General features: G+C 39.0%; 1 protein-coding gene across 1 annotated transcript in view; it reads right to left on the bottom strand.

The window, feature by feature from the left end:
• Positions 1-22,310, bottom strand: part of LINGO2 (leucine rich repeat and Ig domain containing 2) — a 512,233-nt gene that overhangs the window by 203,983 nt on the left and 285,940 nt on the right. The window lies entirely within an intron of this gene.

Below are 22,310 nucleotides of genomic sequence, written 5' to 3'. Positions count from 1 at the left end.
ACAAAATACCCCCTTCTAAGCAAAAACAAAAACCCACAAACTTCTCTGACTAATGTATGCGTTAAACATTGTAGCCATTTTTAGAGGCCATTTAAAGAGCTTTATCATTTTCCTTATTTTTAACTGGTATATTTTGAAAATTCAATTCACTCTTCCATACAGTTCAGGCAGCAGCACACAGAACAAAAAAATACCTGATCAGACTGAAGCCATTATCCATACACTGATTTTTTTTTTTTTTTTTGCTAACATTGGGATATTCTTCGAAATAAGTAAATTTGGTGAGAGATGGTAAAGAGCAATGTTTCCTGAAGAAAAGATTCATTTTCACTGTATTTGAAATATAATAGTCCAGAAGCCAAGAGGAGGCTTTCAGAAGTTAAGACTTCATGGAAACAAAATCAGAAGAAAATATATTTAATAATGACATATCAATAAGTATAGGGATTCTAATTCACTGATTATTTCAAAACATGTTATTCATTATTTTATCCATTCAAAAAATGTTAATCACAGGCCTCTGATGTATTCAGACACTATTCTAGATTCTGATGATGGAGTAATGAATAAAATGGAAAAAATCCCGGTCTCTAAGGATCTTGTAATTTACTAGGGGGACAGAAAAGAGGCAAATAAATAAACATATGTAATATATAATCTTGTAATTTACTAGGGGGACAGAAAAGAGGCAAATAAATAAACATATATAAAAAAGGGCATATATAAAAAATGGGAGCCAGAACGGGAAAATGAAATGGTAACTAGAAAGGAGAGTGAAGCTTAAAAAAAAAAAAGAGTTCTTTGGTTTATTCACTAAGTGAGAGAAATAACATCATGAACTTTGCTCTGGAATTCTTTCTGTCTGGATTGCCTTTTTTCCCAAATCCAAGTCTAATTCTCTTATATGCTCTGTTCAAATGTCATCTGTTCAATGAGGCCTTCACTGGTCACCTTATTTAAGATTGCATCCCTTTTCCACCCACCAGCGTTCCTTATCTGATCTCTATCTTCCATATTTTCATTCTTGCTTGTGGTTATTTTCTGCCTCAGACGGCAAGAGTAACTTTCTGTTATGTTTACTGCTAAGTCCCCAGCACCTGGAATAGTACCAGAGACATACCTGTTATTCAATATGTATTTATAAATAAATGTTTGGATGAATTAATGAATAAGTGGGTCAGTAGAAGGTTTGACGTACCGTCGTTGAGGCACAGAAAGGACATTGTTTGGGGTGAACATAACGAACACTATGATGAACAATGAACAATAACTGGTTCCCACCATTAGCACCTACTCTCTAGTGACTGGAAGCAAACAGACAATTCCATTTCAATATGATGAAAATTCTGGGTACTCTGGAAACACATAGGAGTTTCCTCCTCTGATGTGAAATAAAGGCAGGCTAATCTCGATGGGGTGACAGCTAAGTGGAGACCTGAATATAGGGCTATCCAGGTAAGAACAGAAGAGATAATAGCATGTACAAAGTAACTGGTGATGAGGGAGAGCTTGCCACTTTCTGGGAACTGTAAATATTTGTACAGGTGAAGCTGAACACAAAGGACTTGATGTAGAGTACAAGGAAGAGTCACTGAAGAGCTTTACATAGGAAACCACAAGATCATTATCTGCAATGTTGGAGAGAATGATTGGAATGTGGATACTAGAGACAGTTAACTTAGCATTAGATGATAGTGGACTCAACTTTCATAGTGGCATTCAGGGTGGGAGGAAGCATACGAAGTCTGATGTTAGGGCATGCCCTTCCTCAGGATGCAAGCAAGAATCTATAGTTCAAGAAAGTAAGAATAATGAATCCTTTAATGCCTTCCAGTAGCCAAGTATGTTATCTGCAAATTAAGATTTGCTCCTAGAGAAGTTCCATAGCTGAATCCTTCTCTCTGCTCTCCTTCAAGTACCCATGAGTCAACACTGCTTTTCCAATTATCATTGCCCACGCATGGGATTTCAAAGCTAAATAGAACTGCTGTGCCAACTATCCAAAGCACCAACAGGTGGAAGCATCTTTTGTAGAAACCAGAAAAGATATCAGGTGTTAGTCTAGGAAAGAAATTGTCTAAAAGAATAGAAGACTTTAAAAAGAATAGAAAGAATTTAAATAGAAGACTTCTAAAAGAATAGAAACTTTCTGGAACTTCCTTCTTTATCTCTTCTCTAAAACCCTTGTTTCCTTCTTTGCCTTTGCTTTACCCAAGAGCGTTGTGTTTTTCCCTTAGAATGATGTAAACAGATGCGTGCTCTTTAATCTCTGATGTTAATTCTGCCTCTTTCGTCACTTTTTTCGTTCTTCTTTGCTCATATATATGCATATATATATATGTATATATATATGTACACACACACACACACAGACATACACACAGACACACACAGACACATACAAACATCCTATATTTTTATGCTGGAAGCTTCACCATAATTCTTGGGGTCTGCCCTTCCTGATTCTGCACCTCTGTCATGCAACACAAGTTCTGCTCTCAAAAAATGTTGGAATAAATGCAGGTACGTTAGATATGAAATGAAGAACAGTATTTCTTATTTATAGACACACACATTGAAATACCTGGAGTTGGAAACAACAACAACAACAACCCAGAATAACTGTACCAAGATGAAGGAAGGAGATGCCACTGTGGCGTATGTGTCTTAGTCCAGTCAGGTAGCCATAACACAATAGCATGGACTGAGGGACTTAACTGCCAGAAGTTTATTTTCTCACAGTTCTGAATGCTGAGAAGTCCAAGATCAATGTGCAGGTTTATCTGGTTCCTGGTAAGAAGTCTCTTCCTGGTGTGTAGTCAGCTGCCTTTTCACTCTGCCCTCACATGGTGAACAGAGAGAGAGAACTCCAGTGTCTCTTCCTCTTCTTCTAAGGGCATAGGCCCTATCAAGTTAGGGTTCAACCCTTATGATCTCACTTAACCTTGATCACCTCCTCACAGGTCCTATCCCTAAAGATAGTCACCTTGGGAGCAGAGCTTCTGCACATGAATTTTAGGGAGACACAATTCAGTTCATAACAATATGCATACTTAATGAATGTCTGACAAACGTTCTCATACTCAGTACTTTTATATTCCAGTGTTTCCCAGATTTTTCATACCCATTACCACTTTTTATTTTTTTTTTAAAGATTTTATTTATTTATTTGACAGACAGAGATCACAAGTAGGCAGAGAGGCAGGCAGAGAGAGAGAGAGAGAGAGAGAGGGAAGCAGGCTTCCTGCAGAGCAGGGAGCCCAACGCGGGGCTCGATCTCAGGACCCTGAGATCATGACCCGAGCCGAAGGCAGCAGCCCAAACCACTGAGCCACCCAGGCGCCCCCATTACCACTTTTTAAAATATCACACACTAGAAGTGTGTGCAGTGCTCTGGGACTAGTGGTTTGTTGGCAATGACCTCAGAAGAGGCTTGCTGTTAAGCCAGACGACCGACATTTGAATTCTAGCTTTTACATTCCTGCTTCTGAACAAGTTATTTACATTCTCTGGGACTCCATTCTCATCTATAAGATGGAGATAATACATCCCACCATGTTGCTGTGAAGCCTGAATGAATGATACATGTGGAGATAGCCGAGCTCGGGAAAATGCACAGCAAGTACACAGCCTTCAGACTTCATTCAGTCTAGTCTTTTGTCTCCGTGACCCCCATCAACACTTAATTTCTTACTGGTACTGTTCAGATAACTGGCATTTATTCTGTGCCGGACATTGTTATAAGTAACTGTTCATAGTTGTGACATCTAAATTAATACCCACAAACATGAAGTAGCTAGTACTATTACTCTCAGGAAACAAAGACAGTTTCTACTGACATAGAAGAACCTAGTGACAGTTCCTCAGCCTCCTCAGAGACTGAGAAAAAGCTAGGAAAGGTAAGGCAAGAAGTCCCTAAACTTTGAGACAGGGCTTTTGATTTCTCTGAGGTCCTGAGACGATAGAGGGTGACTGGCATTAACAACCTCTAGCAACTGTCCCTGCTTCTGAAAGGGGTGGCATATTAGCTTCCTGTTGCTACTATAACAAATTACCACCAATTTAGGGGTTTAATACAACCCAAATTTATTCTCTTACAGTTCTGGGTATCAAAAGTCTGAAATGGGTCTCAGGGCTGTGTTCCAAGGTGGTAGGGGTGATTGTGTTTCCCTGACTTTTCCAACTTTGAGCAGATTCCTCCCTTCCTGGACTCATAGCCCTGCATCTCTCCAAACTGCTTTCATCATCAAAACCCCTTCCCTGATGCTGACTCTCCTGCCTTCCTCTTCCCCTAATAAGCACTCTTGTGGTTATACAAATCCAACCTAGGCAATCCAGGGTAATGGTTACATCTGAAGATCATCACGACATCCGCGAAGTCCCTTTTGTTATATGAGGTAACATATTCAGAGACTCTGGGCATTAGGACAAGGAATTCTTTGGGGAGCCATTTTCCTGCTGACTACAGGTGACTCTGGGCACCATTACTTCCATCCCACAACAGCTTCTGGACAAATAGGTAGATACTCAGTGTAAGGTGGGCCAATCAGCTTTATCTTCCCCCAGTTTTATATTTGCTGATTCAGGCACTGATGTAGACTGTAAGATATTATGTTGGCAATTCTTATGAAGGCCAGGCCAGGATCACCTCAGTGAACCAAAATCAAGCACAATGTGAAACTGGAGAGAGGGTGGGGCAGAAACTATGAGGAAGCAAACACTAAGTCGACAAGGAAGTGAACGGAACAAATACGCAGAAAGAAGCAGAGTTTTGGGACATCTTTCATTAACAATCTCTATATTCCTTATTAGATCTAGTTTTAAAACTCCTCTCCTTGCAACCTAAACAATTTTCATTAGTGCCATGCTTGAGCAGGGTGGAGGCCATCCTGAAAAGTCCTCTACCTACTCTAAAAACCCATGAAAATGCAGAATGGGGTTGTTGCAGGTATCACAGAGAATGGGAGGTTTGGGGGGCTCCCAGGCATACTGAAAAAATAAAGAGCTCATAGGATGAACAGAAGTCCTAAAATCCAGGATTGCAGGTTTTGCATATCTACCCAAATATGTACGGAGCTTTCCCTACTCAATAATTTGTTGTCATTTTTCTCCCTTCCCAATTCTACATTGTACTGTGACCAAAGATACAGAGCTCTGGTTCCTGAGAAACACTCACAAGCTGAAATACAGCTCAAACAGCATCTACTCCCTTGGCATCAGCTGTATGGTTCTATCTGACAGAATGGGGGACTCACCAAGTACTGTGCTAGGCACTTTCCCTGCATTATCTTACCAAGTCCATCCTACAAAGTAGGAAATGGTCTTATTTCATTTTAAACATTTTAACTGGGGTAAACTTTTTAAAAAGATTTTATTTAGTTATTTGTCAGAGAGCACAAGCAGGGGGAACAGAAGGCAGAGGGAGAAGCAGCTCCCCGCTGAGCAGGGAGCCTGATGCTGGGCTGGATCCCTGGACTCCAGGATTGTGGAAGGCAGATGCTTGACCAGCTGAGCCACCAGCCACAACACTGGGGTAATCCTTTTTTTTTTTTTTTAAGATTTTATTTATTTGAGAGAGCAAGATCACAAGTAGGCAGAGGAAGAGGGGGAAGCAGGCTCCCTGCTGAGCAGAAAGTCCAATTCAGGGCTTGATCCCAGGACCCTAGGATCATGACATGAGCCAAAGGCAGAGGCTTAAGCCACCGAGCCACCCAGGCATCCCAGCACTGGGGTAATCTTAACCTACTGTTGAATATTCCCTTATTAAAAATATATTAATCCTGGAAATGTAAATCCATAAACAAACCCATAAATTTATATGTGGAAAAGGAGCTTTGAAGAGAAACTTTCAAGGAAGGATGAGAAAGGAGTTCCAAGTGGTCACAATGATGAGAATGTCTAGTCTGGTTTCAGTTCATTGTCTTTCTTAATTTCATGAATTTCTTAAAATTTTTTTTTCCCCTGAAGCACTTTCTTCTAGCTCCAAGTCCTTTTTTATTTTTTAGTCTTTGACAGAAATCGCTTGCTTTTTCATCTTCTACAACTGATTGATAAGGAAAAGAATACTGGCTGAAACACTGCCTTTTGCCTTTGGCCTATTGCTAACCTGCATTCACAAACTGCAGAAGCAGAGTTTGGGGGGATGCCCAGTCCTGGAGTCCAGCATGTACCTTTACAAACTTGAAATTCTTCTCTTTGACTGTGGTGATTAGATTCAGCCTCTGGGTGTTCATCTGTTTTAAAGTTGTGTAGTCTCTAATTCAGCAGAGGAAGTTTCCTCTTCAAAGTACTCTCTCTTTATTAAATACACACACACACACACATGCACGCACACACAAACCCATTTATTTATTTATTTGAGAGAGAAAGAGAGAGGGAGAGAGTTGGGGGAAGGGCAGAGGAAGAGAATCTTCAAGAAGAGTGCCCCCCTGAGGCTGGAGCCTGACTCGGCTTGATCCCATGACCCATGACATCATGACCTGAGTTGAAACCAAGTTGAAAACAAGAATGGGATCTTGAAATGACTGAGCCACCCAGGTGCCTCTCAAAGTACGCTCTTTGATTGTAGTTTTAAAGACAGTCCAAAGATTTCAAGTGTCTTTTTTATTTACATAAAAATGAGATGCTTTAGAATCACTGGAGCTTATAAGTGAATTAGAGGTGGAAGATAATCAAGCTTCTCATAACCCTTTACTGAAACCCACATTCTTCACCTGCAGTCCTAAAAGCCTTGGCAGATTGCTCCCCTTAAAATGCATTCATCTCTGCTATTTTCTCGTATAATGCAGGACTTAATACTCTGGAGCCAGTAGCTGAATTCTAGAGGGTGGAAAATTGGGGAGTTAGATTTAACAGGAGAAAAAAATTCAAAACCCCTCTTCTTTTCATTGAGGCTTATCACCAGCTTTCTGGGTTACAATTCATCTACTGTCAGGTAAAAAGAAGGTGTATTTCCAAGGAAAAGGCTGTCACAATGGGGACAGGACCACCACTCACTTGAACTTTCGGAGTATTCTCTGGAAAAAAACCCGTGAACCACCAGTCCAATCTAGAAATGCCATACAATGCAAGTATTCTACCACATGGGCCTTTTAACTACAGAATGATTATTAGAATGTTTTAGTTTTACCGTGTGTATAATTAGCGAGGAAATACTTTTCATTTATTTATTTAGTTTAGTATGTATATATTAAGAATCTGCTCTCTACTGTGCCTGGTATGTTTTATCTTGATTAGCCACTGGTAATTTAAATTATTCATTTGAAGCCAGAAAATCTTAACTTCTCTATCCACCTACTTTTTTCAATGGCTAAAATATAGTATGAGAAGTAGCTGGTTTCTGCAAACTGTGCTTAAAGATTTTATTAAAGCTTTGTAGTCTACCAAGCTAAGGGAAATTATATCCAAATTGAAGAAATCTATACTATAAAAAGTTGAGCTCTTTTTGTTTAAAGACAATAAAATAAGCACTTGCTAAGATATCAATGCGGATGAACTAATCAAGGGCTTACCACAGCTAGCTTTTTGTAGGCGAACAGAACAATTAAAAAATGCACATACCATGTTTCTGTTAAGCTATGCCAAAGGCTGTTTGCTTGGTAGAGGATTTGGCTTAATAAGGGTGACAGCTGCTTGGTATGAGCAGCGACATTTCTAAAACGAGAACCCACTCAGAAATATAAGGCTTCATTCCTGCATTAATTGTAAACATGCAACAAAAGAAATGTTCCCTTCTTAAAGACGGAGAAGTAAACTATGAAGTCGACACATAAGGGGTCATAACAACACTATGTGAAATTACTTGCTTTCAGTTTACAAAATGCCACTTGTGCATGAGACTCTGTACATGCTATTCCTTCTTCTCAAATCTCTCGCTCACTCACTCTGTCACGTGTGCATGACACACACACACTCCCAACTAGTTACTATACAACTCTCACTTTTCAGTTCAGATGTAACCTCATATACGGAGGTGAGTCCAACTCAAGCCTATCATTATAGCTTCTCTCACTGCATCCTCCACTTCCATCACAACACACATCATATTGTAGGTGATTGCCTGAGTACATGTTTGTATCTTCCAGTAGGGCATAAACTCCAAGAGGGTAGGAACCACATCTACTACACACCTAGTCCAGTCTCCGCTTCATAGAGGGAACTCAATAAATGCTTATGAAATTTGTGCTTCCATGAAGGAACTTTAAAGAATGGCTTGTAGGCTATAATGAAGTTTCCATTATGGATGAACATATTTAATGACAAGGTATGTCAGTCCATTGAGGTGAGGGGAGGGGAAGGGAGGCTTATTGATGACAGAAACAGAAAAATGACTGGCAGGAGGCAAACAACCCTTCCAAACTGCCTCTAGGAAAAGGGGAACCCTCAGCAAACCTTCATCCTTCTTGCTGTGCCAGTAGATGTGTGTTCATCATTGAAATTAGTGAGTTGGACTTACTAAGCCTGGTATCACTGGACATTTGAATCTTAAAACAAACTCTTTGGGATCTGGTTCCAGGTGCTCCAAAGCAAATTTAAGATTATAAATTAACTATTGGGTGTTATGATGAGAGACTATTCTACATATGACAGAGAGAGAGAGAACCCCTATGCTCTAGACACTTATGAATCAGATTCCTGGGCCTGCAAAATAGAAAGTAAGACCCTAGACTATGGCATTTCATCAAATTAATGCCTAGAATGGTCTGTCCATCTGCATGGCCAACTGGGAATTGTGACAAAGCAATCCTGTCTTCTCATGTCTTTCAAACTTCCATCAACCACTAAGCAAAGAAGAAACCTTCTAAATAGTAGCTTTTGAAATAGAAAACCAAACAGAAACCTATGAATTTGCCAATTTCTCTGTATTTCCTGTTATTGTTAGCAATTTAAAAGATTTTGTTGTGCATACAGTATGCCCAATTCCTAATTATGCCACAAGGTATATAGATAATGTATTAAGTAATGTTTTTCAAATTCAGGATTTAATGAAAAAATTGTCATGCAATCTGAGCTAACTTAAATTATATCAATTTATACTATTACTTGGCCAGATGGAATTATTAATGCTTAAAGCCCTTACACAACTTTAAAACAAAAATACATTTAAAAATTGAATGCAAATAAGACTGAAAATCCAATAAATTTTAAATTAACAAAACAAATATAATCAATGATAATGTTTTTTTGAAAGCAAAACTACCATTCCATAAAATATGAAAGTCATTGCTAAGAAATTTTTTTTTCTTTTTTGACATGCACATATTTTTATGTTTCTGTAATGAAAGCTCAGGGTGAAAGAGAGATACTGAGAATAAGAGAGAAGGGGAGAAGAAGGAGAGAGAGATACCTTGTCTATTTTGTGAATTGTTTTATCCTGGATGTAAGATGCCTGCACATGGTAAGTGTTTGATTAAAGACTTGTATGATTAATAAATACATTTCCTGACTGCTTTTCACCATTTAAAATTCTTTGCAACCATTGTTGAGGCAGTGACATCATTTACTTTGTTTAATGCTTTATTTTCCTATCCATTAACTTTCTGTCCTTTATTCATTAGTCCGGGGCAATAAAATTGTTACTTGGCATTATTGTAAATTCAAACATGGTCATCAAAACCAAGCAGCAATACTTTATTATAATGTGGTCATCAAGAGGATCCAAGGCATAGGTATATTCTTGTTTTCAAACCATGAACGGCAAAAACATAATTCTGGATTTGATGTTGGAACAGAAAAGAGCATTAATGAAAAAAACTGGTGGAAGACAGGCCAGAGTTTAGTTAATAGTAATGAACCAATATTTGATCTTAGTTTTGGCCATGGTAAGACAAGATGCTAATATTAGGGGACACAAATTGCTTGAGGAGCATCTGGGACATTTCTGTGCTATCTTTGCAACTTTTTGGCAAGTTTACACGTACCCCAACATTTTAAATGTTATTTTTAAAAATAAAGACAGAATTTAAAAAATATCTTTGGTATTCTCCAGTGTCCTCAGAGTCTTATGTAAATCATGGCTCTTCCACAGAGGAGTCTATAATCCAGTTAAGACAAAGTAGACACAAACCAACCTGAGAACAATTAAGTGATATTGAACATAGATACAGTAAAATACCAGAGAAAAAGGGATGTGAATATAAACTATGATCATCACTTAAGAGATCATGGACCTCTTGAGGCAGAAATTAATTTTGTTGATACATCGATGTTTCAGGTGGGTGTGGGGCAGAGAGGATTTTAGGGGACCATGATGAGGGAGACTATTGAAGCCGATGTAAGGATAGTGAACGAAAGGACTAGAATTGGACAGGGAGTGAGGGGGACTATAAAAAAGTGGGATGTGAGATTGGATAAGGTAGCTGGGGGTTTGACAGTTGTGGGTGCCAAAGCTAAATGACTGATTAGCCTTGAAGAGGAGTAAATTACATTTGACTGGTCTTTGAGTTCCATGAAGGCAGCAAACGAGTATATTCATCTCTTTGTCTCCAGAGACTATCACAGCACGGAACCCAAGAGTATTCCATTTTTTATCCATTTGTATATTTGAGGGGTTGGGGGAAGCGGGGGGAGGCAGAAGGACAAGCAGATTCTTCTCTGAACTCAGAACCCACTCAGGGCTGGATCCCAGGACCCTGAGATCATGACTTAAGCTGAAATCAAGAGTTGGATACTTAACTGACTGAGCCAACCAGGTGCTCTACAATGAGTATTTCTTAATGTGGAGGAAATAACTTTGCACATACATCTTTACACACATTCCTAGAAGTAGAATTTCTTTGATATATATCATCTCTGACATATACTGGCAGATGGTTTCCCACTAGCCAAGTATTATGTAAGGTGATTGGCCACACCCTGTACAGTGAGTGTATTGAGAACAATTCAATTCGTTCTATGCATTCTATTTATAGCAGGTTTTAACATAGGGACCCAGAGGCTTACGTAATAATTGGAAGGACTTACAGAGAAAATTTGACTGTCACCCAAAATCTCAGCCTGCAGCAACAAAGTCTGTGGTTCTCAGTAGTTCGCCTAGAAGCTACTATGAGCCTCAAAAACCTCTGAAGATACCCACCAACTATTTCAATCTGCAGTCAAATGCAGATGATCAAGATGCTCACCCTGAAGTCACTTCAAACTCTAGACCCGCCCTGTATCTAACTGCAACTGCCTCTAGAGAAAATTGGCCCCTCTTTCTCTTCTTCCTTCCAAAGCTCTTACAAATTCCTTTCATTGGCAGATATTGACATGGAACCACAGGAGAGGGAGGTTCTGAGAAAGTAGTTTTAACCTCTCTATGATTGAGACAAGCTCATACATCTTCAGTGAAACCCTGGTAACCTCATTACTGTAGGAATTTTATTATCATTCATGTAATATAAATGATATGCCAAATCTGACATAGAGCTCTGTTCTATAATATAATCAGTACGAGACATGATCCTTGTTCAGGGACAGTCTAAGTGGGACTCTGGTCCGGAAATACTTCTGGACCATGTGTTAAGTCATTAGGTCAAACACTGAGTTAGTTATACTTAGTCTAAAAGATAAGGAGGATTCCAGGACTAGTTCACTCTTATTAAGATGTTTATTTAGATCCTTTCTGCCTTAGATCTTTGATCTGTAGATGACTTGTATTGGCTTCGATAACTCCTCAGTAAGTCTAAACTATCCTGGTTGAAGCTCCTGCTTTAGTCTCAACCTAGGTTCTGCTCCTGATGGTGAGGGTTAAGGAGCCAACATGGCTGTGTATATATCGATAGGACCTCCTCAGTCCAAAGACAGACAGAGAGAAAGAAAGAAAGAAGAAAGAAAGAAAGAAAGAAGGAAAGAAAGAAAAGGGAAAAGAAAAAAGGAAAAAGGAAAAAAAAAAGAATCTATGTATCACACTTTCTGGCTGCAAATATTTTTCCACAGAATCTTCCAGTATTAGAGATCAAGTGCTGACTCTTCAGGATTGAAGTCTTCACACACAGCCTTCAAATCTGTCTTTTAAACTCATCTCCTACTAATTCCTCATGCATCTTCCACAGTCCGACTAGTCATGGAGACTAGTTTGTTGTGCTTCCACCTACGATGCTCTTTCCTGGAAGGTTTTCTCCATAAACTTCCATCACAGCTTTCAGAGAAATCTCATTATACCACTCTTACCTGAACCTTTTCCAGAAAAAACCTCTTTTCCCTGAATTAATTGTAACCCTTATTTCTACAGCACCAGAACGCTTTGTCTCTATATCTGTGGTAGCAGTTTTCACACCAAATTTTAATTGTTTAGATAAGATGCCTATCTTCTCTATTAGATAGCTATATCCTTAAGGGGAAAATAACCTACATTTTACTCTTAGGATTGCTATCACCAAGCAGATTATGCTCAATAAAGTTTTAATTGCCTGAATTTAATACAATAGCTGACATTCATATAATACTTTAGAGTTTACAAAATGCTTTCACATGCATTCTTCCACTTAATCCTTACAACAATCCAATGAGGCAGATATTTTTATTATTTCTATATCGCAGATGAGGAAATTAAAGCTCAAGAATATTTAGGATCCGCTCTGCACGCCAAAAACTTACCATAAGTGCTTCCAGATTGATGGCTTGATGTAGACAATTGCTCACTGCTCTCTGTGCTTTTATAAAAAACAAAAACACGCTATCTTGCTGATCTTTCCTTTAAAATTAGCATCATAATATCCACCTTCCAAATCTCCCGAATTCTGATTTGATTGAGGCAGCATTTACAAAGTCCTAAGGATCCTTTAAAATTTCAGGGTCATATAAATGCAAATGTTATTTTGGAAAGATGGAGACGGAGTTGTAGAATGTACATTTCTCATTTCAACATGAAAGTCTCCTTCTGTTATCTTCTGATAATATTTTCCTACTGTGCTATGTATTTAGGTATAATTAGAGACAACCTTTGTAAGGATGGAGACTTTGAGTAAAACATGAATAGGAACAGAAAACTTTGAATATAACTAGCTCACTGAAATGGGGCTTACGAAAAATGTTCTGATTTAGAACTGGCCAAATTTCTAAGAGATTTTTCACTCTGCAGTCCAGCCACTCCCAGGACTCCTAGGAAATTAATTTATGCCTTCTGGTTTCCTAAAGTCAGATGCTTCAGAAACCTTTGGGTTAACAGATTTGTGCCCAGATTTCCAATCCATTGCTAACTTCTTTATTTTTGAAGGTTTTATCTATTTGTGTGTGTGTGTGAGAGAGAGAGAGAGAGTGAGAGAGCCAGAGGAGGAGCAAAGGGAGAGGGACAAGCAGACTGACTCTGTGCTGAGCAGGGAGCTGAGGCAGGGCTTGATCTCAGAACCCTGAGATCATGATCTGAGCCAAAACCAAGAGTCAGATGCTTAACCAACTTAGCCATCCAGGTGCCCCCATTGCTAGCTTCCAAGCACCTCTCTGAGCCCCAGCATCTCTCTGTTAAGTGGAAATAAAAGAAGTAGGTACCTACCTCATAGGACATTGTGTGTGTGTGTGTGTGTGTGTGTGTGTGTGTGTGTATTACATGTGATGATGAATGTGAAGCTTGGCATAATGCCTGAAATATATTAAATGTCCCATAAATATTATGATTTACTGGAGGAAATAAAAGAATAGGAGCAATAAAAAGAATGGCTTCAGAACTGTCTAAGGAATCAGGTGCTCTGCTGGGCATTTCAACACATCTTTACAAGAGCTCTATGAAGTAAGTTTCAGTACCATCCTCATTTTAGAGACAAGGAAACTCCAGCCCAAACAGTTGGTGATTTGAAGGTCTCACTCATGCACTATTTCCTATCGAAGGTGACACTGCTGATATAAATGGTCCCTGACTTATGATGGTTCGACTTCATGTTTTGACTTTATGATGGTGTGAAAGCAATAGCATTGAGTAGAGACCATACCTTGAATTTTGAATTTTGATCTTTTCCTAGGCTAGTGATATGCCATAGGATCCTCTCTCACAATGTTGGGCAGTGACAACGAGCCACAGCTCCCAGGCAGCCATGAGATCACGAGGATCAACACCATACACTTACACCCATTCTGTACCCATTCTGTACCCGTTTTTCACTTTCACTACAATATTCAATAAATTCCATGAAATATCCCGTACTTTACTATAAAGTAGGCTTTGTGTTAGATGGTTCTGCCCAACTGTGGGCTATGTTAAGTGTTCTGAGCACTTAAAAGGTAGGTGAGGCTAAACTATGATGTTCAGTAGGTTAGCTGTATTAAATGCATTCTTGACTTGGTATATTTTCAACATATGATGGGTTTATTGGGACATACCCCAGCGTAAGTCAAGGAAGATCTGCTACTCATTATTCTACAGCCAACCACTTTTTGCTTTTTCATTTTTTTCTTTTTTAAAAGGGGTATCTCTTTTAGACTCCCTAATCTCCACCAAGTGTTTTGAAGTCATACAAAATTTAGACAAATGGAGATTTTTCTTCTTTTTACTGCCTTATGGACAGATCCTGAAGTCCTGGGGGCTGTGAAGCCCACTTGTAAATCATCATCAACTATCAGCCTTCCATCACTTTATCTTTGCCTTGCTCCCTGAGCTTTAACAGGCTGAAACTGCTTGGCACAGCGTTGTCTATCTGCCTGACACTTCAGGGCATAAACCATGGGGTGAAATCAAGCTCCAGACACTAGAAGATCCCGCGGTGTTGTGATAAAACTTAAATTACAACTCAGAGAAGACAGTGTATACGTGATATTAAAATGTCTGAGCTCTTACAAATAGTGAAGGAAACCTGAAACCACAACTTACAGTCTCACTGAACTTGGAGGATGAAATGTTAAATATGAATAGAATATGCACTCAAAATACGTAACAAAACTGTCACAGATGCTTCTGCAAAAAAAAAAAAAAATCACTAAATATTAAATACAGATACCTCAGTTAATTTAGACACCAGAGGTGTTTTGGTTTTAAAGTGCTATAAGCATTAATATTCATCACAGACATAAGATTTGATAAGCACTGAAGGACCATACACAAAGCTTTGGTGATAACAGGAAATTGTCTTCTCAATGTTTAGAGAATACTTTGCTCTCCATCTTCACAAGTTAAAGTTGACACTGAAAGTTATGTTCCCTTTAGACTGTGGATTTTCTTATATAAATGTGCTCTTTTCATAGCTGGATTCTTGTGTTTTTATTCTAGTGATGACAATATAATTGATTCTGGTCGAATGTATATCATGGATACTATTATTGATAGCTAGAGGGTTTCCAACCCAAGAAACGTTCCAGTGGGAAAGAGGAGTCAAATGAATAGTCTACTGCAGCAAAATAACTTCTATTAGCTTCTTTCTAAGTTGGAAATGATACACACTCCACTTTCAATTTTTCTGAATCCATGCTCCATTGAGCTATATCAGTTTTCACCTTTAACATCAGCCAAATAGATTTGAAAGGAGATGAATTGAGATTCAAAGGATAATATAGTTTTTGAAGGTATAATAGAGTCAACTAAAATGAATTGAATAGTAGCTTGGAGCAAGTGTTAATTTTTTTTTAAATAAATGAAATTGGTGTCTGCTAGAACCACTTATTTAAAGGTCTTCCCATATTTTATTGGAAACTGATACTTCAAAAAATGTCTAGCATGGCCAATAGATTCTCTTAGGGCTGGACTACTGTGTGAGCAGAATCATTCCATTTTAACACATTTTATTTTATATCATAGTATTTCCACTTAAATGATTACTTATGGAAATATACAGAATCCCAGGTTTATAATGACTTTGTCATTTTGCTTTCTTTCTTATTTCTTTCTTCACTAGAAAAAAATGTGGTTTCTAAGACTGCCTTAGGTATTTGTGGCTAGAACTCTTTTGTATGGTAAATGAGAAAAAATAAAATCAAATAACTGATAAAATTAAATACTTGAAGTGAATCATCTTTTCTCTTTTTAAAATATATTATTATAAGCACATCTTGAGTGATCACAGGCTCAAAAGTCTATAGCAACATTAGCCCCCATATCTGTTCTGATCATTGATCTGCTGCTCATGATATGACCTTGGGTGAGTAGCCGTCTTCTGGTCCTCCAGTGTGGATTAGAGAAGGAAAAACATGTAACTTTTCTATAAACCAAAGGCAGCTCTCCAAGGTTGGGTAAGCAGGGGAGAGTCTGTTTTATCAGCTGCTATTGGTTTACCTCCACCCCAGGCACTGACTCTCTTGGGTGAACTGTCTTTCAGTGACTATGTGGCCAGACCTTTGCTGGGGCATCTGTCTGTCCTACTAATTAGTATGAAGTTTTCTATTTTTTAGATTTTTAAAAGAAATTTCCAGGTAACTATTGTGTATGTGTGAATAAAGCTACATGTGTGTGAAAAGCATTTGCAAATTCTCCCCCCTGTTAGTATTAGCATACTTGCCCCTTGGGTTATTCTCAGGCAAGAGGCAGAAAAACCAGTTCCTAAGCATCGCTTCCCTATTCTGTTTCCTTCAGCTCCCTTTACTGTGTTTTCCCTCCCATTTCATCTTCTCTTTAGTTTCACTCAGGTATAAATGATTGCTAATAGCATAAAGGTCAGCTCTTCCTAGACAAAACAACACGGCTCAAAAGGTAGTATTCAAGGAATAGCTAGTGAGTAGATTTTCAGAGGAAACAGGATGGTTGCCAATTTGACTTATTCAATGAATATCATTTTTTTTCTTTCCTCTCCCAAGGAGACCTCCAAGAGGGTCTCTCTCTTTCTTTCTCTCTCTCTCTCTCTCTCTCTCTCTCTCTCACACACACACACACACACACAGAGCAGGATGCCCACTATTTGCATAAGGGATAAATAAACAATGGAATGTGGTCAAACAGGCAGCTATACACCAATGGAGTCTCTTATATATTTTCATGGCAACAAATCCACACAGGAAATTTAGAATGTGTTAATTGTGAGGAAATCTGTTTGGTTTTTGTTAGATTCAGGTAGAGACTCATTTCCCTAAACTTCTGCAGTAGAGACTAAAATAAGTTGCCAACACAGATGGATGGACCTGGAGAAAGACAGCAAGCATAGGAAGCCTAGGGCTGGCTCTCTTTGGAGCTGTAGCTCTTACCACGAACCAGCACATCCACCAATTTCAGATTATACTTTTTGGCTGTCTGCTATAGGCATTTCAATTCCCAACAGTTTAGCAAGCAGAAACATTATATAAGAAATTTTCTATGAGCAGGGTTTGGAGGACTAACTAATTCCATTCACTGTTGCTTGAATAGTGTCTCTCATTCTTGAGCACTTCAGATTTTCTAGGCAAAGGGGATGGCTTAGGTCAGTTGCTCCCAAGTGCAGTCACCAGACCAGCAGCAACCACATCCCTTGGAAAGTTGTTAGTATAAGTTCTCAAGCCCCACTCCAGACCCACTGAATGGTGGGCCAGCCATCTGAGTGTTAGTAAGATCATTCTGATGTACTCTCCAGTTTGAGAACCACAGGTACAGGCAATTATGTGAAGCCCAGGGCAATGTTTTCAAACTCATGGCAAGGAGCAAGCCCTGCTTACAGCTTATTGAAACTCACAGAACACAAGGCCTCTTCAGATTTCTCTGATAATGTCAGCAGCAGGGTCAGTTCTTAGGTCTCAGCATCCAGAATCAGAATCAAAATCACTTAGTGAGGACAGAATGTAGCTTTCACACAGCGGTCAGCAATCTAGCTCATTGCATATTTTTGTGAATAAAGTTTTATTGAAACACAGCCACACTCATTTATGTACTTAGTATCTATGACTGCATTCACACAGCAATGGCAGAGTTGAGTACTCACAGCAGAGACCTTATAGCAAGGGATGAGTGTTCCCGTACTGTGACTAGAGAAAACTGTTGCAAGGACATAGCATGACCTTCTACCATGAGATCCAGATCCAGCCTGTAAATACGTAGGTGTTCCTGCAGGGAAGTATACAAGGTACCAGCAGCCCAAACTATCTTCCTGGGAATGAGCTTATGTAAAAATATGCTATTTTGGAAGGCCACTGTAAGAGCCCAAGAAGACGGGGGTCATCATAGTAAAATCTGGGAAAGGAAAGGAAAAAGAAGAAAAAGGGTTGGAGTAGGATTGGCAAATTCCTATGTTCCAGCTTCCTTCTCATGCAAAAGACAGACATTACCCACCAGTCATGACACTCTTGTTCTCAGAGCCCTATCTGGACTCATGACCTTTCTCAATACAACCGTCCAGGCAGCCATTATGAATCTTCTGGAGTTGGTGCTGTAGAGGAAACTTATTCACCATCATGTTTCTGAATTAAGGAACAAGGCCAGCAAAGGTTACCATGAAGGGGTTCTCTGCAACCTATGTGGGGAAGTTCTGGAGGGCTCAGGAGGGTAATGAGGAATGAGAGGTTCCCTAAGGAAGTATGAATGAAAAAATCCAGGTACTTCCATATAGGCTGTTTTAATAATCTTCTCTATACCCCCACAAAGTAGATACCACCCTCTTATGGTACCTGTAGCTCTTAATTTACTTGCTGGAGGTAACAGCCTACAAGTGGTCTGATGAGGCACATCTGGTCTGACACCAAAGCCCCTATTTTTCTACTATCGCTTCTACCACTACACTGTTTCACCAAAGGCTGCACTATTCCTAAATCTTAGTTTTGAAATTGAACTTGATGGTATGTTTATCTAAATGGATGACAAAGAGGGAGGGGGGAAGGGGGAGGGACATGAGAAAGGAAGTGGGGGTGGAGACTCAGGTGGATGGAGAGACAGAGAAAGGTAGGGAGAGATAGGGTAGAGACAGAACTCAGAAAGGATATGGAGATTTCTTCTAAAAGAAGAAAACACGAAACTTCCGCATCAAACTTTCAAGAAGGAAGCTAAGAGGAAAAGACCTAAAATAACAACCTGTACATATATAGGACCAGAAAACATCTGCTGCTTTGTCTGTCCCAGGAGGCAAATATGTACGTATGAAGTCTTCCTTCTCTGGAGAGCATACTAACGGTGTGATGGCTGATCAAAGACAAGACAAGAGGGATTAAAAAAAATTAAACTCTTTCCAAAACTTTGGAGAGATAAGAGCAGAGCTGGATTTATGGGTAGGTGAAGTAGACGATTAGTCTGAAAACTGTCAGGAAAGCCGATACTATGAACTTGCATCCAGCTTAGGAATATGTTTTCCCCAAAGAGCACTTTTTGAAAATTATTCCTTTGATCTAAGCATTACCCTCTTCTGGATCTCCTTTTAAGGGTAAATAAATTCGGTAACGATAACACATTCAATCAGACAGAGTTCACCAGTGTGCAAAAAACAAAAAGTAAGGGATTAGATCTTGAATGTACGTTTTAGTTTTTTTTCAATGTTAAACACGGTGCAAAATGTTTGAAGCGTTCTTACACGAATTTACAATTGTAATAAAAATCTATCTTGTAAATCCCATAACAGGGTGGAAAAGTGTTGCCTATTTTATTCCCTTTATGGTATATCACAATTTGTACAAGTCCTAAGTGGCTCTGAGAAGCCCAACAGTCATGGCCTTTAACCAATTTTTGCCCCAATGTATTTGCCCAAGAGAGTCTTCACTTCCCACTCTTCACTGCTAACATCATTTAGCCATAAGAGAATTTCCAGGACTTTTTTCTATTCACAGGTTTTTTTTAATTTTTTTTCTTTTCCTTAGTTATATCTGAAGCTTTGATGACTAAAGACACTCTTATGACTTCATCATCCATAGATAATAAGAATTATCTAAAGGACCTCTAAAAACAGTTTTTAGACATTGTTCTAAATCAGTTATTCTACATAGTGGTCAGGAAATCTGTCCTTGTATATCTTATAGGCTGACAACTTACTGAGGAGTCATTTATAAAAGTATATTTTGAGATAGAAGGGGGATAAAAGAGTATCTTAGGAAGCCTCCGTTTTAATCACTAAATGACCATATCTATGTGGATTTGACAAAATTAGAGAACAGAGTCATAATTATCCTCACAGTTGTTGGATTCCTTGGGACTTGTCCTCCCCCACCCATCTTTTTCCATTTCCATTGATCTGGCTAAAACCTCTTTTCACCCTCCAATTCTTTCCACCGCCTCATATGATTCTGGATCCAGCTTCACGCCCTTGACTTCCTGATTTTATTGTATGATGAGACCTTTGACCGAAGCACATCGGATACTCCTCTATCCATCCCTCTGGGGCTCACAAACACATCTCTTTCTTTCCAAGAAGTCTCTGGGGACCAGATTCTTTCTCAGGTGCGATCCATGGGGCCCAATACACAAACATGAACAAGTTTGAGCTTCTTCTGTGCCTCTTGCAGAGGGACAGAAGGGATAAAAATGGCATTGCTGCATCCAAGGTGTTGGATCAGAGAATAGGAACTACCCGGAGAGAGTCTGAGAATGCTTCAGCTTATCTGTCTTTCACCCAGTCATTCACATCTCTCAGGTCTTGGCGCTTGCCTTGACCTCATCTAACAGAGGGACTAAAACAGTCTGGTGAGAGGGAGACTCCTCTGTAAGCTAGTATTTCTTAAATAAAAAGAGGCTCCTACGATGCGTAGGGCAAGTCCCATAGAGGATCTTATCTTAATGTCTGGCACTGTGAGGTACGACAAGTGAAGCAATGGCTCTGGTGTCTGTGTACGGTAATGTAGTCACAAATGGGAGACATATTGCTCTAAGTATATGTTTGAAGTCCTGCTGGAGGCCACTTATTGAATCCCTAGGTCTTGGGGATTCAACAATGAAAGAAAGAAGGGGGAAAAAAAAATCCATGTTCCCATAAAGAACTATCTATGTTCTAGATAGATGAGACAGACAATGAACAAAATAAAGAAGAAAAATATATATTAGGTTATATAGAGATAGGTTCTATGGAGAAAAATAAAAATTAAACATGTTCGTGGTAGTGGGGAGGCACAGAACTATAATTTTATTTAGGGTGCTCCAGGAAGATTTAAGTGAGTAAAGAATTGAAAAGGGTAAGAAAAGGAGCCATGAAGATAATCTGGGGGAAAATAGTCCCAGGTAGAGGACACATAGGCGGAAATGACCTGACAGGGGAGCAGCCGTGGCATGTGGGACAAACAGAAAAGGGGCCAGAACGCTGGAGCAGGGGCAAGTGTAATAGCTCATGAGATCAGAGAACCTGAGACAAAATCCCCAGGACTTTCCAGGTTATTGTGATTTGTTTTTTTTCATCTTTTATTTTGGGTGAGATATGAAGTTATTGAAAGTTTAGAACAGAGGTGTGACATGATCTCACATATATATATTCAAGGAGATCCCTCTTGCTGCTGTGTTGAGAACAGGTGGAAGGAGTCAGTGGTAGGAACAACAGACCGGTTGGGAGACTACAGCAATTTTCCAGGAAATATAAAGAGGCAACTGAGATCAGGATAGACACAGGGAAGAAAGATGTGGGTATATTTGAAAGAAAGAACCATCAGAATTTCCTGATGGATAGAAAATAGAGAGTTCAGAGATGACTCCAGAGTTCTGGGAAAATACTATTGGATGAAGAGCATTGCCATTAACCAAAAAGGGAAACACTTGTAGGAGGAGTAAATTTGAGGGTGAAGATGAGAATGATTTCTGACATTTTCAGTTTGCAATGCTTATTTCAAATTCAGAGTTTATAGCAAAGCTCTGGGGCGGGCATGAACTCTTTAAAATTAAAGAGAGAAGGAAGGAGTTACAAATCTTGTGTGTTGGGCAAACACATGCCTATCAACGAACTTAAACAAGGGTGCATAATCGATTACTTCTTAACACATATATGATAGCATGATCTCTAAGGTTTTTCCATGGTCTTGACTTCTGATTTAATTTTATGCTAAAACTAGAAAAAGAATTTAAAGCGCTGAAACTCCTAAGTACTGGGTAATTGCCTTATAATTCCCAACGATGATTTGCTTCTTTATCTTTCTCCCTTATACTAGTCACCTCAGACACTTTCATAGCTTCTGGTCTCAGCTATCCAAGCTTGTAATTAGTTGCTCTTTAGAATAGGTTCATTAATCCCTTTTCATTTTTCTCTGCTATTTGCTTTGGATTCTCAATGTTTCTACTTGGCCCCTCTTTAGGCCAAATCATTTTCTTCTGCTGTCCAAGTTTCAAAACCTTTGTGTGGAACTAAATGGCTGACGGGTTTTTCAAATGAGCTGCCCCCAGGCTAACTCACAGTTAATTTTTTCTTATTCACTCAGGGCTTCTTTTTCTGTGTGGGTGAACATTACATTGCTCTACCTGTTTCTTTACTAGTTCAGGTAATTCCTCTTGATACATAAAATACAGTATTTTTTAAGATTTAATTTTATTTTTTCAGTGTTCCAGAATTCCTCGT

This window comes from Mustela nigripes, chromosome 9, assembly GCF_022355385.1.
Source record: "Mustela nigripes isolate SB6536 chromosome 9, MUSNIG.SB6536, whole genome shotgun sequence".
Lineage (NCBI taxonomy): Eukaryota > Metazoa > Chordata > Mammalia > Carnivora > Mustelidae > Mustela > Mustela nigripes.
This window is presented reverse-complemented; position numbering and strand designations above follow the sequence as displayed.